The sequence below is a fragment of the Giraffa tippelskirchi genome, chromosome 5 (assembly GCF_054371585.1).
Source record: "Giraffa tippelskirchi isolate mGirTip1 chromosome 5, T2T-mGirTip1v1.2.pri, whole genome shotgun sequence".
Classification (NCBI taxonomy): Eukaryota; Metazoa; Chordata; class Mammalia; order Artiodactyla; family Giraffidae; genus Giraffa; species Giraffa tippelskirchi.
Window position 1 is genome coordinate 181555001 of NC_137279.1, and position 26676 is coordinate 181581676.

Genomic DNA, 26676 nt, shown 5'->3' on the forward strand with positions numbered 1-26676 from the left:
TGAAGCAGGCATCAGCACTAGATCTTACTCTGAGGAAATAATTCTCCATGGGTCTTTTGCTTTTCTGCACATTTTGCAAGCCAATGTAGCAAATGCCTTTGTTTGGGACAATCTTTTAAATATGCCTGTATAGCAAACAGCCCTGGAAACCAGAGACATTCTCTCTCCAGAACCAAGACAAGGTTTGTTTGTTGTCCAACATAACATACGTCTCTCTCCAGGGAAAGTTCCAACTGGGCTTACTGCTCATTATAAAAGACTCGTGTTCTCTAAGCTAGGGGTTCCTTTCTTGTGACAAAAGCCACTGCATGTGATACAGATGCTGGCTGACTCTCTTGGAGTCACCCTGCAAGAAAGGAAGCTTGGGAAATGAGCACGAACATGACACCCTAGCTACCACTTTTGTCATGAGTCACAACGTGCTCTGGGTCTTATTCCAGGGTCTTCTGCATCCTGCCAGCATCCATGACACTGCGGCAAGATCACTTGTCGGCTTGCAAGCAGGGTGAGTCTCAGACCCTTGACAGTGCGTGATCCTTACCCTTCCAGAAACAATTTAATCCAAATCCACAAAGCCTTAGTGAGTCACAGGTTTTCCTGAAAATGTCATGGGAAGACATCAGAGAGGCTTATAGCCCACTACACCTAAAACTTAACACGAACCTCCCATGACACTTGTATTCCCTCCACATGGGCCTCCAAACTTCCTCTTCAGCCGTCAACTGCCACCCCGCCAATAGCAGTGATCCTCAACGTTTTTGGCACCAGGGACTGGTTTTGTGGAAGGCAATTTTTCCTTGCAGGGAAGAAGGGGTGGTTCAGGCGATAATGTGAGCAATGGGGAGCAGCATATGAAACCTTCACTCACTCGTGCCCCCATTCACCTCCAGCTGTGTAGCCCAGGGGTGAGAGTGGGGGGATTCCTGCCCTATAGACCCTTCCCCGTCCCACCCCCAAGCCAGCCCCTCAGATATACACCCTCATCCTGAAGTCTTTCTACAGCTCTTCCTTTGCTTAAACAGAGAAATTTACCATAGCACCCTGCAGTTTAGCCAGTCCAGTCTTCCTATACCCATCACTCACCCAGTTTTCTTGGAAGGGGCTAAATGGCATAAATAATAAATACCTTTTCTCACAGATTTTTTTCTAACATAGATATTAGAAATGTGTCGATATCCATCCCTCCCTCCAGGCCAAGGGGACACCTGAGCAAAGAGAATTAGGGTAAGTACACGACAGATAGTGCACAGCTAGGACCAAAGTTCAGGAGCTGTCAGGAAATAGGATGGGGGCAAAGAACAGCAGGATCCAAGCCGCAAAGTGAAGGGCATTGAATGTCACACTACAGGTACAAGGGAGGGAAGAAATATTTCTGACTGGGACATCTAGTACAAATTTGCAAAAGGTGACATCAATCCTTGTAGGATGAGTAGGTTTTCCAAAGACAAAGAGAGCGAGAGGCTGCCGTGGGAATGGCACGTGAGAAAAGACAGAGATAGAGAGAGGCTAGAGGTTAAAGACCCAGTTGGGGTACAATCCTAGACATTCACTGGAGTTCTTGGAACAGAACGGCCTGTTGGAACCACGATGAAATGTAGCCGATCTCTGGAAGCTGGGCACATGTGTGAGGTTCTTTATATTCACACATGAAATATCAAAGCACAAGGACTTGTAACCAAAGGAAACACCCACTAATCATAGTTTTCGCCAGGAACACCCTAACTGACATTTTAATTAACAAGCTGTTCTCCCCCCCTCCCCACTCCGTTTTTAATATAAGGACTTCTTGTTGCTTTAAATCTAAAATTAATTAAGTGAGAGTTCTCCTCTGGAGTGGAGTCTACGGCTCATGCTAAACCGACGGGTGTGATAAGGTAAGATCTATGGCTGGGAGAGGGGCGAACACAGAAAAACTCTTGGTCTCTGCAGCTGAGGCAAACCCTGCCAGCCACAGCCCACCTGCTCCCTGAGGACCCAAGGATCTTGGACTTTTTCCAAGAAATAGCCCATGTGAATCTGCAGCCCTGCTAAGACCTAGGATAATAGAAAAGCTTAAAACACAGTTACAAAGTCCCACATGATCTGGCCCCTACCTGTCTCTCTGACCTCAGCCTCACCGGGTCCCCACCTTGTTCACAGGCCCAGCCACCTTCGCCTTGCTATTCCCCAAACACGACAAGCCCATTCCCACCTCAACGTCTTCGTGCCTATTCTTTCCTGTGCTCGGGACACTCTTCGGCACAATGCGCAGGGCAGTTCTCAGGCAATGCGCAGGGCAGTTCTCAGGTGAGAGATTGCTTCTCTCTCCATACATTCTTTTTTAATTTTGAAAATGCTTTTATTTTTGGCTGCACTGGGCCTTCACTGTGGCATGCAGGCTCTTCCTTGTGGCAAGCGAGGACTTCTTTAGTTGTGACATGTGGGCTCAGTTGCCTCGAGGGGTGTGGGATCTTAGTTCCCTGACCAGGGATCGAACCCTGGTCCCCTGCATTTGAAGGTGGATTCTTAACCACTGGACCACCAGGGAAATCCCTCTCTATACCTTTTCTATCAGCCCTCTCTATAATTCTCATCAATCCCTCTCCCCACTCTGTTATCCTAATTTATTATTTTCATGGCACTCATCATTAACTGAAGTCATGGGTCATTCATGTGTCCAGTCTCTGCCTCCCTCCACTAGAATGGCAGTCCCAAAAAAGCAGGATGTGTGCTTTGTTCGTTCAGGACAGCTGATGCTCTGTCACTGTTGGTTGAATGAATGAACGGAGGGATGCTTTCCTTCCGTTTATAATCCTCTCCTCCCCACCTCTCTTCTTTTCTCTCTCCTCTCTCCCCAGCTTTACCTGGCTGACTTGTACTCATGCTTTTGGTTTCAGATTGTTTCTTCACCTTTCTATGGGTTGGCAAAAAAAAAAAATCATTCCCGTTTTTCCGTAAGAGGTTACGGATTTTTTTGGTCAACCCAGCAGATGGGAGTTGGCTCCTCTCTGATACTCTCTTTGATAGCATTCAGTATAACCCAAGTTAAAAATTATTATGTCATGTCTATCTAGAATATAATCTTCATGAGGACAAGGGATTGATGAAACACTTCATAGTGAGGAGCTGCTATTTAGTATGTTTACCATCACCACGACATAGGATTTTTCTGATCAAGGCAAATGGAAGGAAGATCTTCCAGGCACGCCTCAGACACAGCCCTGCTCTCACAGCCGAGAAGGGACTTGTGCTTCCCTTGTACCGTGGACAAGGGACCTTGGCACAAGCATCCAGTGAGGCCCCTTGTTGCTCTTGGAATTCGTTCCTCTGGGCAATGAGTCAGCTGTGGAGGATCTCATCCTTTTGAATATAACATATTTATCTATTCCTCTCCTGATGGACATTTTAGGCCGTTTCTAATTTTTTGCTGTGACAAATAATTCAGTCATTATCTCTTCATTCTCCTGCACCATCAGACCACTCCTTCTCTACCAGATTGTTCCCATCAGCCAACACATCAGTATTTCTCTTTAAAAAAAAAAAAAAAAACAAAACACCTTTGTCTTTCTCCATTGTGTTCCAGCCACCACCTCAGTTCTCTGGTCCTTTTTAAAGCAAAACTCTTCAAAGCATGGTTTCACTCAGTCCCTCCATATTTTCATCCCACGCCCATCAGCTTCTCACCCACAGCTTCACTAAAACAGCATGCAGCAAGGTCACCAGTGACCACTGTGGCCGCATCTGACAGGCAACATCCAGGCCCACTCTTCCTCCTTAATCATGAGTATCCTGTGGCATCCTTACCTCTTTTTTGGAAACTCTGTGCACTTCCTTTTTTTCTTGGTCCTTTTTCTAAGAAGGGCTATTTCTTCTCAATCTCCTTTTCTGATTTGTCCTTAACTCGCTGAGCTCCAAACAATGGCAAGTCCCAGGATTCACTCCTGAGACTGCTCTTCCCAACCCACTAGATCTCTGGGTGATTTCCTCTGTCCCTACAGCTCGACATACAAGCTACACACTGCTGACTCTCAAGTTTCAACCACCCACCTGATCCCTCCAGCATTGCACATGCAGCTGCCTTCTTGATACTATCATTTTTATGTCTAATAGCTTGTTAAAGGTAATGTACACACAAACACCCAAAGTCCTATTACCTACGATGTCTCTCCCACCTTCACAAACGGCAGTTCCATTCTTGCAGGTGACCAAAAGTCACAGCGTTGGCCTGGATCTTAGTTTCCTCTCAAACCCCATGTTCAATCTTACAGCCAGTCCCGTCATCTCCAATGTGTACCCAGCATTGACTCTGGATACCTCTCTGTGATGACAAGCCACGTCATCCTTCTCCTGTGTTACTGTCACAGCCCCCTCCCTAGTCTAATTTCTAACACAGCCACAGCAACTTGGAGTGATCTTCACAAAACGAAATTCCCCAAGGGCTCCCCATCTCACTCAGAGTCAAAGCCAAAATCTTTACAAGTGCCTGACAAGACTCTATATGAGTGAGCCTTGGCGATACTCCCCCTATCCCTCCCACTCCATCTCTCACCACCCCAACCCCTACTGTCCCAGCTCCAGCCACCCTGACCCACTTGCTCCAACTCCCCTCACCTGCTCCTGCCTCAGGGCCTTTGCACTGGCTGGTCCCTCTGCCCATACTCCCCCTCCCCACACAGCCGTATCCATGAACTTCACTCTGCCCAGATGTCTCCTCATCAGAGAGCCTTCCTCAACTGCCCAAAACAGAATGGCTGCCCCTCTTCCAGGGCACCCTTCCCACCTTACTTGGCTTCACTCTCCCCCACAGCCCTTATCACCATCAGTCTCCACAAGTAGAACCCAAGCTGCATGAAGGAAGGGTCTCCCATGGTTTTTTCTTTACCGTTCTATCCCCAGTATGTAGACCCCATAACGGGTGGATAGTAAGCAGATGTAGAATGAATGAGTGATCATCTGTATGTGCATCACTGTGCATACCCGGCTTGTTCCAGGTCAGATGCAGGAACACAACACCTCATTGATAGAGTGCGTGCATTTTCAACTTCCTGGATACAACTGAGTCATTGTCCAAAGTGCCTGGCAGTGAACTTGTCATTTTCTCAGATCCTCTCCAGCATGTAAAATTTTTGCCAAATTGGTGGATAAAAATGGTAGTGTGTTGTTTTAACGTGTAAACCCCAGTTACTAGTAAAGTGAGTGCCTTTTCTTCTTTTCTAATACCTTCCTTTCATCTTCTTGCCTCATTTTCTCCATCAGGTTGACCTCTCTAGGCCTCAACTGACAACTAAGACGGTCCAGGCCAGCCGTGTTCTCTGATGTAATTCAGTTGGCAATTATTTACCAAGCAGCTCCACAGTTCAGGCCCTCATCTAGGCCCTGAGGCTGTTCTGTGAACCACAGAGATGAAGTCCTACTTGCACGAAGCTTGTGTCTTGGAAGGTGAAGCAGATAATGAACAAGGACACAAGTAAATGATATCAATTCAGCCCACACTTGGTGCCATGAAGAAGAGTGGCAGGTGGGGTGGAGAGGGAGAGGAGTTGTCGCAAAAAATCCTTTCTGCAGAGAGGAGGATATTTGTGCTGGCCCCTGGACCATGAGATGGAGCTGGCAGTGAAAAGACAGGGGAACCCAATCCAGGCAGAAGGAACAGGAAGCTCAGAAGCTCCAGGATACGTTTGGCAATTTTGAAGGAAAGGAAGAAGCCTGAGGAGCCTGAAGGAAGGAACTGGACATGTAAAACTCTGGGGAAGAATATTCCAGTTGAAGGAACAGTAGATGCTCAGGCTGTCAGGACAGGGGAGCCTACAAGGCTAGTTGGAAGACCGAAAGGGACCACTGATGTTGAAGCAGAGGGATGAGGAGGATGGAGCATGTGCAGGGCAGGGGAGGGAGGAGGGCTAGAATGACAGAGCCCTGTCTGGCATTGAAAGGGTTCTGGGCTTTATCATAAGAACAAGGGGCAGACCATGAAGGATTTTATGCCAGGAAGCCATGTCTTCACACATTTACATCTTTAAGAGAAGCCACATGAAGCATGAATTGGAGGAAATCATAAACAGGCTGAAGGAGATAGGTTAGGAGGGTAGAGTAGAAATACTGGCTATTTTCATGAACCTCTGAAAGCCCTTCTCAGATTTGGGAACCCATCATTCTGAGCCTTGTGGGCCAGTTCTCCATGCCAGAAGCAAAAACAGGAATTTGAAGGGAATGAGCTGGGATGGCCACCTCACTGCTCCTGCCTGGGGTTTGAGTCTGGAGCCAGTACCACAGAGCAACCAGTCAGAAGTCATTCCACTGCAGACATGGGAGCACATGGTGGCATTCACCGTGAGCATCAGAGGAGGTGCTGTTCAGCTCTGATGCAGGTGTGGGCTGGAGGACACGGGGTATTCAGGAAGCATGGCCCCATCCAAACCCCAACCATTGCTCAGCCCTAAAACTGGAGCCTGGCTGGAAGTCAAGCCCCATGTGGCCAGAGCTTTCCATTTTCCAGAAGAAGCTGGAAAGCCAAAATTTTATGTAAATCTCCCTGTGTTTATGTTTATGCTGATTACAAATTAAAAGTTCTAAAGCCCTGCAGGTTAGAGCAGAAAGGTCAGACAGAACTTGTCTGTGACCAGCTGATAACCTCTCCTAATGTATCAACCTTTCGGGATGAGGAAGTCCTTCATTTCATCTAACAAGATGAAAAGGGAGCATTTTACCAGAGGGTTGGGGAACAGGCAGCTGGAGATAGAAGTTGCTTCATTAAAAGGAAGCAACTAAGCCTCAGCTGCTTCCCAAAGTGCACAAGTCCAAGGGCAGAGGCTGAGCTGAATTCAGAGAAAAGTAAGTCGTGGCAGCTCTAGATTAAAGGAGCATAGCTGTAGAAGACCAAGATGAAGAAGGAGAGCAAATCGCCAGAGAGACAGCCCTCATCTGAGGCAGCCCTGCCCAGTCCTGCAGCATCGCAGTGCCTCTGGAGAGAGCAAGGCAGCACCAGGATGAGGAGGCAATGGCCTGAGACCTGGGCTTTGCCACTAATGTATCAAATGACCCTGGGCCTGTCACCAGCCACCCTGGGCCTCAATCTGTCCTTCTGCCTCATCAAGGGATTGGGTAGATGACGCCTAAAAGCCTGTCTATGCTGCCAGGCCATCCTATGCTGCCAGGATCCCCGGCTCCAACTGTAGGATGAACAGCCTCTCCAGAGATGCCTTATGGGGGGCTGGGGGGCACAACAGAAGCACACTGAGACCCACCCCCCTACCACCAGGCACTGAGAAATCATTTCTGGAATAACTTCAGATTCAAGCAGCTTTTGTAAACTGCCCCGTTTAAATTAAAACAAATCAATATGCTTTCTAAAATTTAGTCTCAGCTAAACAGCTGTGACAGTTCATAGCAACCTGAACTTGAAATGAACCCACCCTACGTATAAATAAAGCCTTTGATGTCTTCATTAGTTTCTCACATGCCATTTTTTCACAGTCTATCAGGCTAAGTGCTTTGTAACTTATATATATTTTTGCAGGAGGAGTATTTAACCTTCTGATTAGTCACCGCAAGCAGCACAATGACAGAAACCCTGATTTTGCACACAATGAATTTATTGATAGATTTAGCCCATTAGCTGTATTTACCTGTCAGTTCTATGGACACTAATGAGTTGTTTTTCAAGGACTAATGAGAACTGTAATGGCTAATGGATGTTTACAGCTTCACCGCGCCGCACCATGTGATGCCGTGAGCACCCGCTCCCGGCCCTCCGAGTCTTTAATTGGCACCATCAGAGGACTCTTTAATTACATTTGAGCAGACAATAAAGATCCCGGCCAAATCAATGGGAGGAAGGCAGCAGGATTCTGCAGGAGGCTGGACACTCTGATGGGCACTAGCCCAGTGCTCCAGCCAGCCCTGTGACTTCCCCTGTAACAACCTTCGGCAGGAGGAAGCGCTGCAGATGGTCCAGGCAGGATATGTCTCTACAGACCCCTCTTTCAGCTCAGGTCACAGTCCTGCCAGGGAAGTATCATCCACAAAGTGGTGACCCCTCCGAGCTTGGGGAAATACTGCACTCTTGGATTTTAGTTAAACTTTTTATTCATGAGGGACACTTCTTCATATGTGATATACCCAAAGATCAACCCTGACTGAGGCTAATGTTCAACAGATAATCTTAGCATTAGCAAAGGAGAATTGGCTAATGATAATCAGACAAAGAAAAACTTGATATTTGCAATAGTTATTCACTCATTCATGCACTGATCCATTTACGCAGCATGTAGCAAGTACCCACTAAAGATAAAATGCACCAAAAAAAGGGAAAAGTAAAATGACATCTCACCAAGTAGGTGAATAAAGATAAAAAGAGCACCTAAATGCACAGAATGCTTTTAAAGAAGTGTCCTGTATGACTTTCCATTGCATAAAAGTTCATTGCAAAGATAATATTTCTATACTAAGGTCCCAAACTGGCTGGACCTACTTGACACGTTTCTGATCAGAGTCGATACACTAGATGGCTTAAGAACACCTTATTCTTTTTAGTAGATAAAGCTGCTGTTGATCAGTTTGCCTGAAAGGGCAGGGACCAGCGTGGCTGATCACGCCAGTCTTCCATCAGATGAGGCTGGCGAGAATGAGAGGAGGCTGTGGGAGCAGGTTATGGGGACATTAAGGAACTGAGACCGTGAAGCCTGGAGAAAAGTGAACTGGTTGGATGGGTGGGTTGGAGGGACACCACAAAGGGAGGCCATCTGTTTGTTGACCTGATGGTGTCACACAAGAATCACCAGGCGAAAGGCATGGCAGGGCAGTTATTTGAGGACCAATCTACTCACAGGTGAATCTATGGCTTAATGTGCTCTCCTAGCAGCTTTGACTTTGCCCAGTGCCCTAGCCAATCCTGGGAGGGAGGCCTCACCTCTCTCAGTGCTTCCCATGGGCCATGAACGCATTCAATTTGGAGATGAGGAAGCTGTTGGAGAAATTAGAAGAGCAGTTTCCATAGAGAAGTGGGGGTGGAAGCCAGATTGCACAAGGATGAAGGAAGAAGTGGGTGGTGAGGAAGTGGCAGCAGTGACAAGCTGAATGATGGAGAGAGATAGAGCAGTCACTCAAGGGGGTCAGGAGGACCTGAGCGCATTTATAAGTTTCTAGGAAGATGTCAACGGAAGGGAAAAGATTGGAAATGCAAGAAAGGGGAGGTGACTGATGGAGTAAGGTCTCAGAGGTATCAGGAGTGGGATGAAAACAGAATAACAGAAAGATTAAGAGAGATTGGCCTCAGAATAAGGGAGGGACACTTTGGTCAGTAGCAAAGGGAAAGCAATGAAGATGCCCAGAATTTTTGAAATGGAAAGAGAGAAATGAAGGATACTTCAGTCTCTACTCATTTTGCCTCTGAGAAGATCAGGACATCTCACTCATTTCAGCCTGGAGGAGAGTGGGAAAGACTTGGAGCAGCCACCTGGACTCTCAGCCAGAGGTTACTTGGAATAAATGGATTGATCCTCCCAAAAACCATCTTCAGGAAATTCAATCAGCAAGCCTCCTTGGCTTTGCCCAGGAAGGAAAAAAAGAACCAATGGAATTATTTCCCCAAATTTCAAAATTATCAGGCAGCCATGGGCAGTCAAGGGCACATTGGATGCTTGGACGTTGTGAGACTGTTGATAGGAAGGCTGACCATGGGTCAAGGTTGGGAGTCTAGAGGAGGAGGATAGATGAAGAGAAGCAAGAAAGATAGGGAAGGAGTGAAGAGCCTGTTGAAGATGAAGAGAAGGTTCTAAAGGAATTAATGAAGATATGGGTAAGCCAAGGGAATGTGAGGTTCAGCAGAACTTCAGGACTGACCACACTGAGGCTGCCAGGGCCTGACATCAAGCCCCTTCCCCAGGGCTGGGTTCCTCCAAGTCCCTGGGACTATCCTGACTGGGGAAGGGAGGCCATAAGCCTCCTTCTCCTTTCCTGTAGCAGATGGGGGTCAGAGTTAGTTGTACGGACTCACTAGGCCCTGCATCTGGTATTTCTGGGGTGAATTTCTGGTTCGCCTGTGCCCACCCCTAAGTCACAGCCTTCCACCAAGTTCTGGCAGGTTCCCGCCTCAGTTTTCATGACCAACATCCCGAGTCCTTGTGAGAACAGAACCATTCTCAGATCTCAACCTCTAGAAGTAGATTCGCCTTGACCCTTTCTTTATCTGGATCTCGTGGGTCCTTCCCTTAGGAAGATGGGGTCTTATGTTGGATCCTCTCAGGCAGACACCAGAGAGACCCAAGACCACGGACCAAGTCTCAGGAGCTGTCCTGGAGAGAACCTTTCCACAGTGACGTCCTCAGCTGCACCAAGCCAGAGCTCACATCCCTTCCACACTGAGAAGTCCCTACAGGGATGATGAAGTCATGAACGGCCACGTTGGAGGCAATGGGGAGGAAGCCTGAGCTGGGAGTTGTAGTCACTCAGCAAACAGGAGGATGGTGGGTGTGAGGAGAGGGGGCTTGGAATGGGTCCCCCACCCATTCGGTACTTCCTTCACTCAACCAGTATTTATTTAGCAAATTCTGCAGAGTGGCAAGTTCTATGCTTAGCAGGAGGAAGATAAGTGAGACACATTTCAGTTCAGTCGCCCAGGCATGTCCGACTCTTTGAGACCCCATGGACTGCAGCACACCAGGCCTCCCTGTCCCTCACCAACTCCCGGAGTTTACTCAAACTCATGCCAATGCGTGAGTAAAGTGAGACACAACTCTGACAATAAATCACTCAGTGTGGGTGCTATGGTGATGAATGGAAAGGGTGCTACAGAAGGAGAGAGGGGCCCACAGAGCCAGCCCTGGGAAGTCAGGGAAGGATTTTGGAGGAGAGTAAAGACAAGTGGAAGGGGATATCCAGAAGAAAAGACAAGATGGTATTCTTTCATTTATTCACTGACTCTCTGTGAGGTACTATTCTAGGGGCTGGAGATATGACTGAACCACAAAGATCCCAAATCCCTGTCTGCATCAAGCTTATACCCTAGGTAAGGGCAACCAGGCTGTATTCAGGGGATTGCAAGCTTTTTAACACAATTAGAGCCAAAGGTCTGAAAGGGTAAGTAATAAGAGACAAGGGTGAGGAGGTGTGAGGGCTGAAATCGGAAGGGCCTGTATTCCCTTATAGGGAGTCTGGGGCTCACCCCCCAAAGCTGGAGCATCTCACTGAAGAATTTCACACAGCAATGATCTGCATCTTGCTGCCGCTGCTGCTGCTGCTAAGTCGCTTCAGTCATGTCCGACTCTGTGCGACCCCATAGACGGCAGCCCACCAGGCTCTCCCGTCCCTTGGACTCTCCAGGCAAGAATACTGGAGTTGGTAGCATTTCTTTCTCCAATGCATGAAACTGAAAAGTGAAAGTGAAGTCGCTCAGTCGTGTCGGACTCTTAGCGACCCCATGGACTGTAGCCTACCAGGCTCCTCCATCCATGGGATTTTCCAGGCAAGAGTACTGGAGTGGGTTGCTATTGCCTTCTCCAGATCTGCATCTTAATTAATCAGAAAGGCTGTAAGTTGACATTGGAAACTAGATAAGGGGCAACTGGACTCTAAGTGAGAAATGAGAGGGGCTGGGTAGGGTGGGAGAGAAGTAGAAGAATTTGAGGGATTTTTAAAAATTAATTCATTTATTTGACTGCATCAGGAGTTAGTTGCAACATGCAGGATCCTCCTTGTGTCATGCGGCTCTTCCACTGCAGCACATGGGCTCTCTGGTTGTGGCACACAGACTTTGTTGCTCCAGAGCACGTGGGACCTTATTTCCCTGATCAGGGATTGAACCCTGGTCTATCAAGTAGTACTGTTAGTTACTCAGTCGTGTCTGACTCCTTGCAACCGCATGGACTGTAGCTGGCCAGGCTCCTCTGTCTATGGAATTCTCCAGGCAAGAATACTGGAGTGGGTGGCCATTTCCTTCTCCAAGGCAGATTGTTAATCGCTGGACCACCAGGGAAGTCCTTGAAGGATTTTTAAGAGGTAGAGTCGAAATAGGTATTTGAAGTGGGTAAGCTGTTAGAGTGGAGAAGGAAATGGCCACCCACTCCAGTATTCTTGCCTAGAGAACCCTGTGGACAGAGGAGCCTGGTGGGCTGCTGTCCATAGGGTCGCACAGAGTCAGACACGATTGAAGTGACTTAGCACCAGCAGCAGCAGCAAGCTGTTAGAGAAGAAAAGAAAGAGGAATTTAGGATAACACTTGGGTTTCTTACATGGGTACCTGGAGAGATGCTGGTACTGAGCAGAATTTAGAGGGAAGTGGAGATTTAAGGGGTAAATGATGGCTTTCCAGATCTATTGAGTTTAAGCTGCTGAGTGTCACTGAAGTGTCATGCTGATTTGAAGCTCAAGAGAGAAACCTGGGTTGCTGAGTCATCAGAAGACCAATGGGAGCTGAGGCCCTTGGAGGTGGGGGATGAGAGGTCTCAGGGAGGGGGGCAAAGAGTAAAGAGAGGAGGGCTGAGGGCAGTGCCTTGGGGATCCCCAGCATTGAAAGTGTTGGAAGGGCTGAGGCAGAGGAGCCTGGGAAGAACCAGGATTTACAAGAGAAAACCCAAGGGCACTGGACACGGGGCCAGAGAGACGGCCAGGAGGGTGTCCAGTAGCTCAGAGAAGCCCTGGAAAGGCTGAAAACAGCCATTAGAAGCAGATGAAGCAACATCATGGCCCTCATGAGATGGGTTTCTGTGAAAGCAAGGATGAGCCAGGTGGGGAGAGAGAGAGAGAGGGAGACAAGGAGGTGGAGAGAGGCTGCCCCTCCAAGAATCTGGCTCTGAAAAGGAGAGAAAAAAGGCAATGGGGATAATCATTGGGCTGAGGGAGGGAGGTTTTATTTTTAGATGAAAAAATGTTCAGTTTATTCGTAATCCGAGTAGAAGTATCAGGAGAGAGGGAGGGGAAGGATGAGGTTGGCACCATGAAGCAGGAGAAGGGGACTGGCCAAACAGGCTGGGTGGCGGGCCTGGCGGGTGGCTGGATGCAGGGCCTGTGCTCAGGGTTGGTGGGACAGGAGAGCAGGAAGGACAGCTCTGTCCCCTGGTGGGAGGAAGGGAGCCGGGCATGGATAGGTTTACGCTGAGAACTGGAGAGGAGGGGAGACATGGCAGGAGGTCTCCAGCCACACCATGGTGAATGTGGGTCCCCAGCAATCAACCTCCACACGTGGAGGAAGCCCTAGAAGTTCTCAGCTTGTGGCTAGGATCTCGGTGGCAGCTGTAGTGATGCCTCAAGACGGGGTGCACCAATGGGCTCTGTGAAGCAGGGTACAGGGCAGGGGATTGAAGGGTGCAGGGTGGGGCTGTGGGTGCCCTTGGCTCCCTACCCTTCAGCTTCTTGTGATTTCCCTTACCTTCTCTGCTCTCTGGCTTTAAGAACCCTGCAGCACCACAGGAGCCCACCAGCTGGCAGGAACAGCACCAAGTGTCCCGTGGGGTGAGAAAGAACGTGGACCAAGAAACAAAACTCCCATCTCCAGAGGGAAGCATCCTGTGCCACGCTGGCCTGGGTGACAATAGAGGATTTTGATAGAATGAAGGAGCAGAGGGAAGGAGGATGGAGGAGAGAGCAAGAGAAAAAGGGAACATCTGTCTCATTTGTACTTACTGTGGCCAACGCCACATCTGGTGCTTTGGGAACATTCACTTGTTTAATTCTCAAACCAAGAATTTGGGTGAGGTGGAGTCATCCCTGCTGTGTTTGTGTGCTGAGTCGCTTCAGTTGTGTCCAGCTCTTTGCAACCCCCTGGACTGTAGCCCTCCAGGCTCCTCTGTCCATGGAATTCTCCAGGCAGGAATACTGGAGTGGGTTGCCATGCCCCCTCCAGGGAATCTTCCTAATCCAGGGATCAAATTCATGTCTCTTGCATTGGCAGGTGGGTTGTTTACCACTAGCGCCACCTAGGAAGCCCACTAACTGTAGTAACGGGAAATCCAAGGCTCTAGACTGTTCTCAAGCATCCACAAAGAGTGGCCAAGAAAGGGGTTTTCAGTCCAGGCTCTTCTTCCCTCTGTGGCCGCCCCCCACCACACACAAGATGCACTGCTTGCTCCAGATCTTACCTCTGCCACCACTCTTGGCCCCACAGCCACCTGCACCACGACTTTAGCCACACTGCCGTCCCTGCGTCACAGTGGGTCAGACGAAGACCCCTGCCTGTGGGGCCTGGAAGGAAGCAACAGTGAAGTCACCGCTAAACCTAAAAATGAAAGTGAAAAGAGGAAAGCACTTGTCTTTGAGCCATAGACATGAGTGAGCCCAGTTCCTGGCTCTAAAACCCACCAGCTGTGACCTTAGAGGTATCATTTCACCCATAAGCCTCTAAAGAACAAGAATCCCTACCTCGTGGGGTTGTCAGAGGGGTAAAATATAATCAGGGTTGTGCTGGTAAAAGTTAACAACCAGCTATCCCAAGAAAAGAAAGAAAGGAAAAAAGAGGGCCAGGATATGTGCTGTTGGCCAGTTTGCCTGGTACAGATACTCCCACCACAGCTGACACCAAGCACAAACGTGACATCACTCAACACAGCATTGGAAAGAGACGTGGGGTAACACTCCGCTGTGGAGCACTTCCTCCAGACTGATCCAGTAGACAGAAAGAGCCTCTGGGGTACTATTTCTAGACTAGAGATGATAATAAAAGAATTAGAAAATGATGTCATTTTTAGTGTTGATTGTCTTTGTTTTAAACATAATCTATTTAATTGTAAGTTTATATAATCTAATCTTTATAATGATGGCTGTGTTTAACAACTGGTTCACAAATTTCCTAAAATGTAAGCAGCAGCTCTCATGAGCCAGCTCCCACACTCCACTGATCATAGTGACTAAACTGCTGCTGAGTTAAGGGGTGGGATTGGGATTCAAACCCTGGTCTGGCTAACTCCAGAGTCCCCACTGCCACCAGCTTCTTGCCTGCTCTGCAAGGCGGGGCTCTGGCTGCCTAGAATCGCTAGTCAGCCCGGTCTCTGGTAGGGAGAAGGGAGAGGGACACTGATCCACAGGCATCACAACAGAGAAACTTGACAGGGCCTCCCTTCTCCACTGCACCAGGTTTGGGGTCAGCTGGGGTAGCAGCCACCTTCCCTGCTTCTGTTGATCAAAGCCACGAGCAGCTTTTGTAATGTTGTTGTTGAATCGCTAAGTCGTGTTCAACTCTTTGTGACCCCATTACTACAGCACGCCAGCCTCCCCTGCCCTTCACTATCTCCCAGAGTTTGCTCAGCTTCATGTTCCCTGACTCAGTGATGCTATCTAACCATCTCATCCTCTGCCATCCCCTCTTCCTTTTGCCTTCAATCTTTCCCATCATCTGGGACTCATTTACCAATGAGTCCGTTCTTCGCATCAGGTGGCCAAAGAATTGGAGCTCAACATCAGTCCTTCCAAAGAATATTTAGGACAGATTTCCTTTAGGATTGACTGGTTTGATCTCCTTGCAGTCCAAGGGATCTCAAGAGTCTTCTCCAACACCACAGTTCAAAAGCATCAATTCTTCGGCACTCAGCTTTCCTTATGGTTCAAGTCTCACATCTTTACATGACTAATGGAAAAGCCATAACTTTGACATATGGGTCTTTGTCGGCAAAGTGATATCTTTGCTTTTTAATACAATGTCTAGGTTTGGCATAGCTTTCCTTCCAAGGAACAAGTGTCTTTTAATTTCATGGCTGCAGCCACCATCAGCAGTGATTTTGGAACCCAAGGATAAAAAGCTCTGGAGCCCAAGCTTTTGTAACAACCCTGTAGTAAAGCCAATCTCTGGGACCCAGCACTTTTTGTTCTTCCCAAGAGTCAGATCACCAAGTCCCTCCATTCCATCCTCAAGATCCCAGAGCCCCAATTTCCCATCAAAATGAGCAGATTGGACTAGCTAACCTTAAAAGTCCCTTCCAGGTCTGAAGTCATCAGACCTGAGTTCAGACATAAATAAATGATGCTGGAGGTTCTGACAGCTTCAGAATCGAGGTGACAAGATCATGGCAGGAGCCCAAATATGTGCTGAAGGGAGTTGAATGGGAGACAGAGACAGGATAGGAAGCCACTGCACTGGTTTCCTTGAGAAGTTTCAAAGAGGTGGCTGAAAGGGGAACAAGAAACACATTTTGATGCCTGCCTGGGAGTGAGCGGACCCCTCTGGTCCTGCTCCCCACTTTGACTTTCATGATGGTCACTGCCTTTTCTGACATGCACCTCATCTATAAAGTGCTGAGGTTGAGCTCTATGGCACATGTACTGTGGGAGACAGGCCCAACTGTAAGTAAGGAGATGGAGAAGAGGGGAAGGCTGCGGGATTGTGACCGCTGGTTGAGAAGTGAGAGGAGGAGGGCCCAGTAGCTCAGTATTCTCACTCTCAAGAATGGAAAGATGGCGAGACGGATTTTGAGGTGGAGGGTGTCAGCTTAGCTTTAGAAGCCAGTGTGCATGGGGCTGGTGGTACCTCCACTGTCTGAATGGTGTCCCGGCCCTGCAATCATCCCAGGGCCTGGACACAAAGGTGAGTGTGCCTGGGGAGGCTAGAAGGATGCTGGGTTGATCTTCATGGTGTTGCCATGGAACCCCAGGAGAACTGCAGGCTGGAAAGTGACTGCTGGGTGCAGCTCCATCTCGAAGGAGCCCACATTACGCCTTTGGCAGAATATCGGGTGGGAGTCTCGGTACACAATGAGCTATTGTTCTTGGAGGCTTTACACGAAATCTGTTTCCAAGGTTTTATGAATCATTTTGCTGCTGATCTTAAAAAAATAATAATATACAAGTCTCTGTGGAGGAAGCCTTCAGCTTCTTTTCTCCGAGAGGACATGAATTTGGGGAGAATTTTTTGCCACGTCTTGCCTGCACAGGCACTTGATCTTCCCCACAACTGTCAGAAAAGCCTCTTTGAAGACTGTGATGCTGCCTGTGGCACAGGCCACCTCGGCAATGAGCCTCTCAGTCTGGGAAGCAAAGCCTGGATCCCAAGGAGGGAACAAAATGTACACGTACTTAGGGACTGCCAAGAGAAATTGATGACAAGCCACTGAAGCTAAGGCCAAGGAGCTGCTGGGGGACCCAGGCAGCCGCCACCCAGGCCTGAGCCCTCAGCATGTCCAGCTCAGCAGGACAGTCTCTGCAGAAGAGTGGTTTAGGCCTCTCAGGGTACAAGCTTTTGCCTTAAAGTGATAAAGTTTTCCCTATGTTTGCCAAGAACTCGCTTCCCAGAATGCATGCACACACCATGGCCAGGCAGTTCCCTGCTTTATTCTTCACTCAACTGCCTCTTTGCCTACTGCCCTTCTGTCTATCTGCTGAGATTTCTCTTTGAAAGCCAGACCACAGATCACGTGGGAACAGCCTTGGATGCCAGTTACCAAAGGTTCAATGGCTGGGCCACCTGGGGAGTCCCCTCTCCCAGGCAGAAGCTAGAGCACTGGGTGCCTCCTAGCCCACCTACCCCCAGCCCATCCCCACCTTACAGCAGATCTTAGCAACTTGCTGAACCAACTGCCAGGAGATGGAATCCACACCAGACAGTGGTCCATGAAGGATGCTCGTTCATACAATGGTCTCTCTCAGTTTTGTTTTTCCAAATAAAAAATGAGGGTGGGGTAGGGTTGTCTAGAGCTCCTCTGGCTCTGCCACCATCATCAACCTGGTTTCCAACTGCTGGAAAGCCTGCATCCTTTCGCACCTGGTCCAATTCTTGAGGTAGACATGCATCAGGTTTTGCATGCCTTTCCCCTTCTGGACTTGAATCCTGCTTCAGTCTCTCCCCTCTCCCCAGATCCCGTGACTCTAGAACATGTCCCAGTCTCAGCCCCAGCCCTGGCTGATGCTCTCCTCACCTCCCGGGCCTTGGTCCCTGCCTGGTTCCTCCTACTGCCTGGCTCCTCCATACAGATGGTTCCGGCGCCGGTTATTATTTAAGCTAGCTGCTTCTGGCTCACATGTTAATTAAAACCCGCTGTCCAAAATCTCTTGGTACAATTTGCAGTGTAATCTGTAGCCTCTAGTGCATCATTGTATCTCTATTAAAAGGGATTCTCTGTAATGATGCGGGGATTTAATTAGTTTCTTTGCCAATGTTGTAAAACACAGTGATAAACGAGCCAACAGGTCCGCGGATCATTATTCTCCTCAAGATGAGCTTATTAGCTGATTATGAATCATTAACAAAGTCTACATGGGATTTTCTTATCTAATTCAACACAATTTTTAACATTCAGTGTTCAACATCCATTTCTCTTCACCAGCAACATTGGGTGGTGATTGCAATCTGTATGTATGGTTTCCTATTCTCGGCTTGGGTTTTCCCTCTCTTAGTATTTAATTTTAGATATATCAAGAGGGAGAACTCTATATAGGGACTCCAAATTTAACTATACATTGGACACCATATTGTGATAAACTCAGGGACCTACTTTATGGTGAGAAGCAGCCACTATGAACTGAGAACATGTGTGTTTGTCCACACTTGTATATATGTGTCTATCTATAGTGGAGGGACTGCCTGGGGCTGTAACAAGTTCTTATGTGCATGGGTGTATGCGCTCTGTGTAGTCACACGTGTATATATCCACAGCCTGTGGATGGCTCTTGTTTGTTCAGTATGCATCTTGTGTATATATGGATGTGCGTACACCCACACATATGTGTATGCAAGTATATGCACATAGAGGGGAAATTAAGGAAAGAGAAAATTCTGGACTTCTGGCTTTCAGATTGATGCTATTCAACTACTCCGTGGGATATCAGTATCCCCAAAAAGTTTTACATGAGCATAAGTGTCTCCTATCTTCCCAGATCAGGGTCACTTCCTTTTGGTGAGCATATGTATAGGTCCCTGACATGAAAAGAAGAAATTGAAGCATTGTCACTTCAAAACTTCAATGATCAAGAGACTCTACTTAGGGGACAATATACATGTGAGCTTAACTGTCACAGCTTCAGTGGCTTGAAGGCCCACAAAGTTCAGACCTCAGATACCTAAGTCAGAGGGAGACAAGGAAAGCCAAGTTCAAGCATGATGGATGTTATGGAGAGAATTGTGTCTCTCTGAAGTTCATATGTTAAAATCTTACCCCTGGTACTTCAAACTATGACTGTATTTCAGATACGGTCTTTAAAGAAGTAATTAAGCTAAAATGAAGACATTGTGGTAGGTCCAAATCCAATATGATTGGCATGCTTGTAAGAAGAAAAAGTTTGGACACAGACACAGCTGAAAAAGGACCATGTGAGGACACAGGGAGAAGATAGCCATCTACCAGCTGAGAAGAGAGGACTCAGAAGAAACCAACACTGCCAACACCTTGATCTCAGACTTCTAGCCTCCAGAATTGTGAGAAAATTAATTTTTGTTGTTGAAGCCACCCAGTCTATGGTACTTCATTATGGCAGCCTCGGCATGCTAGACCAAGGAACAAACACTTACAGAGAATTCTTCATCCAGGTATCAATACAATGTTCAAAGGAAGGCAATAGATGGGTGCATACTTGACGCCAGTGTCCATTGGTTACCGAGCAGATCCAATGTGATCAGGTTGGCAAAGCAGTGGATAGCTAGGTGATAAGAAATCTATATGAGGTATACTGATTCCAAGTGATTCATCCATTCAAAGATGGAAATCAGCAAGTAGGGGTGCTGAAAAGAGCCCCCAGCCAAACCAGTGGAGTATTAGGACAGCTCACGTTCTAGTAGGGATATGAAGCTCTAGACAAGGACACAGATGTTGCACCTTGATCATGCGAGTACAACCAGTACAGTGGTCAGTAGGAAAGGCTTTGCAGAGCTTTCCACAGGCTCTCAGGAGCAAAGCAGTTACCCCATAAAGGTTTGTTGAATGATTGAGCGTAAGTTAGCTACCATTTCTATATCAGTTCGTTCTTGCTGTGTAACAAACCATCCCAAAACGTAGTAGCTTAAAATAATAACCATTTACTATTACTCATAAGTCTGTAGGTCATTTAGGCTTTCTGTTGATTTGAGTCTACTTTCTGCCGGTCTGGGCTAGGCTTATCTGATCTTGGATGCACTTACTCATGTATCTACTGTGAACTGGCCATAGTCTGGAGGCTGGATGTTCTAGGACGGCCTCATCTGGAACAACACAGGTCTCCTCCATCTATCTCCCACATCTCTCCAAAAGGGTAGCCCAAGTATCTTCTCAAGTCAGCAGCCAGGGTCAAGCAAGAGAGACAGGAAATATCAAGACAAGAGAGAACTAGCCGTAGACAGGTGTCCAAGAGAAAGCTAGTCTGCTCATCATGGGGAAGGCAGAGGTTCAAGAGAGGACATTGAAACCTACAAGCACCTTTCCAGCCCCTGCCTATATTACATTTGCAAACATCATATTGACCAAGGCAAGTCATGTGTCCAAGTTCAGCATCCAAGTAGGATGGGACTACAAAGTTATAGGGCAAAGGGTTTGGATACAGGAAAGCCATTATTTAGAGCCACTGGGGTCACTAATCTACCATGGTAGTGAGTTTACAAATGCTTGAAGCAAAATCAGTGGGAGTAAAACTAAATTCAGACTCGCTTGCTGGTGAAGTGAAGCCACTTCCTTTTCCTGCCTTTGGACAGGATAGACTCAAAGGCAGTAAGAGCTGAGTCTGACCTTATGTAGCTCTGCAGGAAGAGGCTGCAATTAACCTCTTCTGAATGACCCCTGAGGCTACCCCTGCCCCCAACTGTATATAAATTGGAGTGCCACTAGATTTTATGTGGGAATCTAAACATAATATGGTCTTCAGAGTGTTGTCCTGGGTACCCTTCTCACTCTGTACACTCTGCCTGGGTAATCACATTCCCTCTCACCATTTCAACAACTTTTCTCTTGCCCTGTCACAGCTGAGAAACCATCAAAGGTAGTGGATCAACAGGACAGCACCTTTTAATTGGGAATTGGGGGAGGAGGGGGGAAAATATCTCCTGAAGTACACTGAAGTAAGTGTCAGACTCTGAGATGTGCTGTGGTAATTCAGAAATCCTCCCTAGAAGTTCTGGAAAATATCACACCACCAGCCCAGATTGTTCTCCTGAGCAACAAACCCATAAATCCAGCTTTCTATGCCTGTCTTCACTTGGATGTCCCATAGATAACCAGAACAGAAATGAAGTAATGCTAATCAAAATCTGATTCTCCTCCTATGCTCTTTATCATGTTTTTGTTTTTGTTTTTGTTTTGGCCATGCCATGCAGAATGCAGAATCTTAGTTCCCCAACCAGGGATGAAACCCATGCCTCCTGTGGTGCAAATGTAGAGTCTTAACCACTGAACCACCAAGGAAGTCTCGTAGGCTCCTTATCTTGATGAATGACCCCATCATCCATCCAGTCACCCAAGCCTGAAGTCTGGGAGTTACCCTCAACTCCTGTTGTTCCTTCATGAGTCCAACTCCACCCTGTATCACCATAGTTAGCAAGTTTTTGTCATGTCAGCCATCTATAGCAGGCTGACAGGTATTTCAGAAAACAAAATCTATTCAGTGGTCTCCCACTGCCCAAACAACTTCACTCCATTCAAAGCTCCTTGAAAAACCTGGCTCCCTTTCCAGCCTCAACTCTCTCCACTCTCCTGAGTGAGTTTTATCCTCTCCATTCCTTTCCATTTTTTGGATGGCATCTTGACTTCACTCTGAGGCTTTTGCATGCATTATTTCTTCTGCTTGAAATACTCATCAGCAGAGTGATATTAAAATATTATTCATTTTTTATTTATAATAATAAATAATAACTCCATTATGCCAAATTGCTCCTTGGGCTTCAAATCTCAATCCAGGTGTCCCTTTCTCAAAGAAGACATCCTTTACCCCCATAGTTTGGTTCAAGTCCTTTCCCATTGTATTCCCCTTTACAGGACTTGTCACTTCATATTTTATGCCTCTTTGCATCAAATCCCTACTAAACTGTAAGCTCCTTGGAGATAGAAACCATGTCATGATTCCCAGTTTAGTTCCTACATGTGGAAGAGTAATTAGCACAGTTTAGTTCAGTTCAGTCACTCAGTCGTGTCTGACTTTTTGCAACCCCATGGACTATAGCATGTCAGGCCTCCCTGTCCAGCACCAACTCCCAGAGTTTACTTGAACTCATGTCCATTGAGTCAGTGATGCCATCCAACCATCTCATCCTCTGTTGTCCCCTTCTCTTCCTGCCTTCAATCTTTCCCAGCATCAGGGTCTTTTCCAGTGAGTCATTTCTTCGCATCAGGTGGCCAAAGTATTGGAGTTTCAGCTTCAGCATCAATCCTTTCAATACATATTCAGGAATGATTTCCTTTAGGATTGACTGGTTGGATCTCCTTGCAGTCCAAGGGACTCTCAAGAGTCTTCTCCAACACCACACTTCAAAAACATCAATTCTTCAGTGCTCAGCTTTCTTTATAGTCTAACTCTCACATCCATACACGACTACTGGAAAAACCATAGCTTTGACTAGACAAACCTTTGTTGGCAAAGTAATGTCTCTGCTTTTTCATATGCTATCTAGGATGATCACAGCTTTTCTTCCAAGGAACAAGTGTCTTTTAATTTCATGGCTGCAGTCACCATCTGCAGTGATTTTGGAGCCCCCCAAAATAGTCTGTCTCTGTTTCCACTGTTTCCCCATCTATTTGTCATGAAGTGATTAGCACAAAGTATCCAAAATGTGGTACTTTGGTGCAGTCTCAAAAATGACAAAATGATCTCTGTTCATTTCCAAGGCAAACCATTCAATATCACAGTAGTCCAAGTCTATGCTGCAATCAGTAATGTTGAAGAAGCTGAAGTTGAATGGTTGTATGAAGACCTACAAGACCTTCTATAACTAACACTAAAAAAAGATGTCCTTTTCATCATAGAGAACTGGAATGCAAAAGCAGGAAGTCAAGAGATTCCTGGAGTAACGGGAAAATTTGGCCTCGGAGTACAAAATGAAGCAGGGCAAAGGCTAACAGAGTTTTGCCAAGAGAACTCACTGATCGTAGCAAACACTGTCTTCCAACAACACAAGAGAAGACTCTACACATGGACATCCCCAGATAGTCAATAGTAAAATCAGATTGATTATATTCTTTGCAGCTAAAGATGGAGAAGCTCTATACTGTCAGCAAAAATAAGACCGGGAGCCGACTGTGGCTCAGATCATGAACTCCTTATTGCAAAATTCAGTCTTAGATTGAAGAAAGAAGGGAAAACCACTGGACCATTCAGGTATGACTTAAATCAAATCCCCTATGATTATACAGTGGAAGTGACAAATAGATTCAAGGGATTAGATCTGATAGACAGAGTGCCTGAAGAACTATGGATGGAGGTTTGTGACATTCTATAGCAGGCAGTGATCAAGATCAGCCCCAAGAAAAAGAAATGCAAAAAGGCAAAATGGTTGTCTGAGGATACCTTACAAATAGCTGTGAAAAGAGGAGAAATGAAAGGCAAAGGAGAAAAGGAAAGATATATCCATCTGAATGCAGACTTCTGAAGAACAGCATGGAGAGATAAGAAGTCTTCCTCAGTGATCAATGCAAAGAAATAGAGGAAAACAAAGGATGGGAAAGACTAGAGATCTCTTCAAGAAAATTAGTGATACCAAGGGAACATTTCATGTAAAGATGGGCACAATAAAGGACAGAAATTGTATGGACATAAAAGAAGCAGAAGATATTAAGAAGAGGCAGCAAGAATACACAGAAAAACTGTACACAAAAAGATCTTCATGACCTGGAAAACCACGATGGTCTGGATCACTCACCTAGAGCCAGACATCCTGGAATGCGAAGTCAAGTGGGCTTTAGGAAGCATCACTATGAACAAAGCTAGAGGAGGTGATGGAATTCCAGCTGAGCCATTTCAAGTCCTAAAAGATGATACTGTGAAAGTGCTGCACTCAATATGCCAGCAAATTTGGAAAACTCAGCAGTGGCCACAGGACTGGAAAAGGTCAGTTTTCATTCCAATCCCAAAGAAGGGCAATACCAAAGAACGTTCAAACTACCACACAATTGCACTCATCTCACACACTAGCAGAGTAATGCTCAAAATTCTCCAAGCCAGGCTTCAACAGTATGTGAACTGTGAACTTTCAGATGTTCAAGCTGGATTTAGAAAAGACAGAGGAACCAGAGATGAAATTGCCAACATCCACTGGATCATCAAAAAGCAAGAGAGTTCCAGAAAAACATCTATTTCTGCTTTATTGACTATACCAAAGCCTTTGACTGTGTGGATCACAACAAACTGTGGAAAATTCTTCAAGAGATGGGAATACCAGACAACCTGACCTGCCTCCTGAGAAATCTGTATATAGGTCAAGAAGCAACAGTTAGAACTGGACATGGAACAACAGACTGGTTCCAAATTGGGAAAGGAGTATGTCAAGTCTGTATATTGTCACCTTACTTATTTAACTTATAAGCATAGTACATCATGTGAAATGCTGGGCTGGATGAAGCACAAGCTAGAATCAAGATTGCCAGGAGAAATATCAATAACCTTAGATATGCAGATGACACCACCCTTATGGCAGAAAGTGAATAGGAACTAAAGAGCCTCCTGATGAAAGTGGAAGAGGAGAGTGAAAAAACTGGCTTAAAACTCAACATTTAAAAACTAAGATCATGGCATCCAGTTCTATCACTTCATGGCAAATAGATGGGGAAACAATGGAAACAGAGAAGCTTTGTTTTCTTGGGTTCCAAAATCACTGCAGATGGTGACTGCAGCCATGAAATTAGAAGATGCTTGCTCCTTGGAAGAAAAGCTATGACCAACCCAGACAGCATATTAAAAAGCAGAGACATTACGTTGCCAACAAAGGTCCATCTAGTCAAATCTATGGTTTTACAGTAGCCATGTATGGATGTGAGAGTTGGACTATAAAGAAAGCTGAGTGCTGAAGAATTGATGTTTTTGAAGTGTGGTGTTGGAGAAGACTCTTGAGATCCCTTGGACTGCAAGGAGATCAAACTAGTCAATCCTAAAGGAAATCGGTTCTGAATATTCATTGGAAGGATTGATGCTGAAGCTGAAACTGCTATACTTTGGCCACCTGATGCGAAGAACTGACTCCTTAGAAAAGACCCTGATGCTGGGAAAGATTGAAGGTAGGAAGAGAAGGGGATGACAGAGGATGAGATGGTTGGATAGCATCACTGACTCGATGGACATGAGTTTGAGCAAGCTCTGGGAGTTGGTGATGGACAGGGAATCTTGGCGTGCTGCAGTCCATGGGGTCACAAAGAGTCAGACACAACTGAGTGACTGAACTGAACTGATTAACACAAAGTGAACATATAATAAATGATTGTTAATAAATGAATGAAATCCAGATGTCACATGGCAATTGATTTACATACCCAAGGGGAATTTCCAAGCTACCTATATGAAATCTCTTTGTAGGATGCCAGTAGTCACCTCTCAGTTAAAGTTTCTACATCTGTGGCTTGCTTTAAAAAAGGAACTCTCAATAAGCAAGAAGGCAATCAACTGGAAAATTCATTCTCTGCTCTCTGCTTACACAAGAATCCTACTCTATGACCAACACCTAATAAAATCTTCTAGAATTATTGACTAAAATTTAGATATTTATCTGCTTTCCAAATTTTATGTTACTATATTGCAAGAGGTTGCTACACCATGAACGGTAGCATTCATTATAATCTACTTAAATATAATGACTTTTAATTTTTTTTTAATAAATTTATTTATTTTAGTTGGGGGCCAATTACTTTACAATATTGTAGTGGTTTTTGCCATACATTGACATGAATCACCCATGGGTTTACATGTGTTCCCCATCCTGAATTTGACTTTTAATTTTGATTTAACCTAAAGAAAAAAAGTAAAGCTGTCTTTTCTGTCTTCAAATATCTCAAAAGATTTTTGCAGGTAAATTTGAATGGGTGTCTTTATAGGACAGATCTAGGGGAAGACTTTTTTCTCCATAGAACATCTTTCTCATGGACAGAAGCAGCACAATGGGATAAACTCTAAAATGGGCACACTCACAGAGAGAATTAGTGGAAGATGATATTTAAGAATTTCTCAAGAACATAGAACAAATAGATTCAAAGTGTAAAAGAGCACTTCAGAAACACGAAGGATAGATTGAGACGCTAATATTAGCCTAATGGAGCTTGAGAATATCAGAACTGAGAATTTTTCAGAATTAAGGGAATAGAATTAATTACATCAAAAATATATTAAATGAAGATAATTCTACACCTAAAGACATATAGAAAGCCTGTAAAATATCAAGAAGAAACATGAAATCCTTAAAACTGCCAGAAAAAAAAGACAGATAATTTAGGTAAGTGCTAAAGGAGAATAATTGGCGAACTTGAGTTTGATACCCAGATAAATTACCATTCAAAATGAGGGAGGAAAAGACTTTTTAAAACATAAAAGGTTATAAGTTTCCCAACTCATTAAAAGAACTGTTAGAGACTAGAGTTAGATTAGCATCTCCAACATGTAAAGTTGGAAATCCCATCCCTACAACAACAAAAGAGCTGGAAAACTAAAAATTGGTGACTTTTCTTAGACTCATTAGAGAATTAAGATCAAAGGACTAACTACGTTGAAAGCTAGAGAGAAAGCTGAATGCAGAGCATCACAGCCAAGATCAACTTCCCTAGAGGAAAAGTTGCTAAAGCCATAAACTTGTAGGAACACTTAAACAGTAATTTTGATAAATTTATGGATATGGAGTGTAAAATAGTG

At 45.9% G+C, this 26676-nt stretch overlaps 1 long non-coding RNA gene across 1 annotated transcript in view; it reads right to left on the reverse strand.

Annotated features, from left to right (window-relative positions):
* LOC145504572 (uncharacterized) overlaps positions 1 to 26676 on the reverse strand; it is a 71104-nt gene that overhangs the window by 22883 nt on the left and 21545 nt on the right. Inside the window, exon 4 of the long non-coding RNA XR_014052309.1 lies at positions 14052 to 14188. This is a non-coding gene — a long non-coding RNA (uncharacterized LOC145504572). The remainder of the gene's footprint in view (positions 1 to 14051; positions 14189 to 26676) is intronic.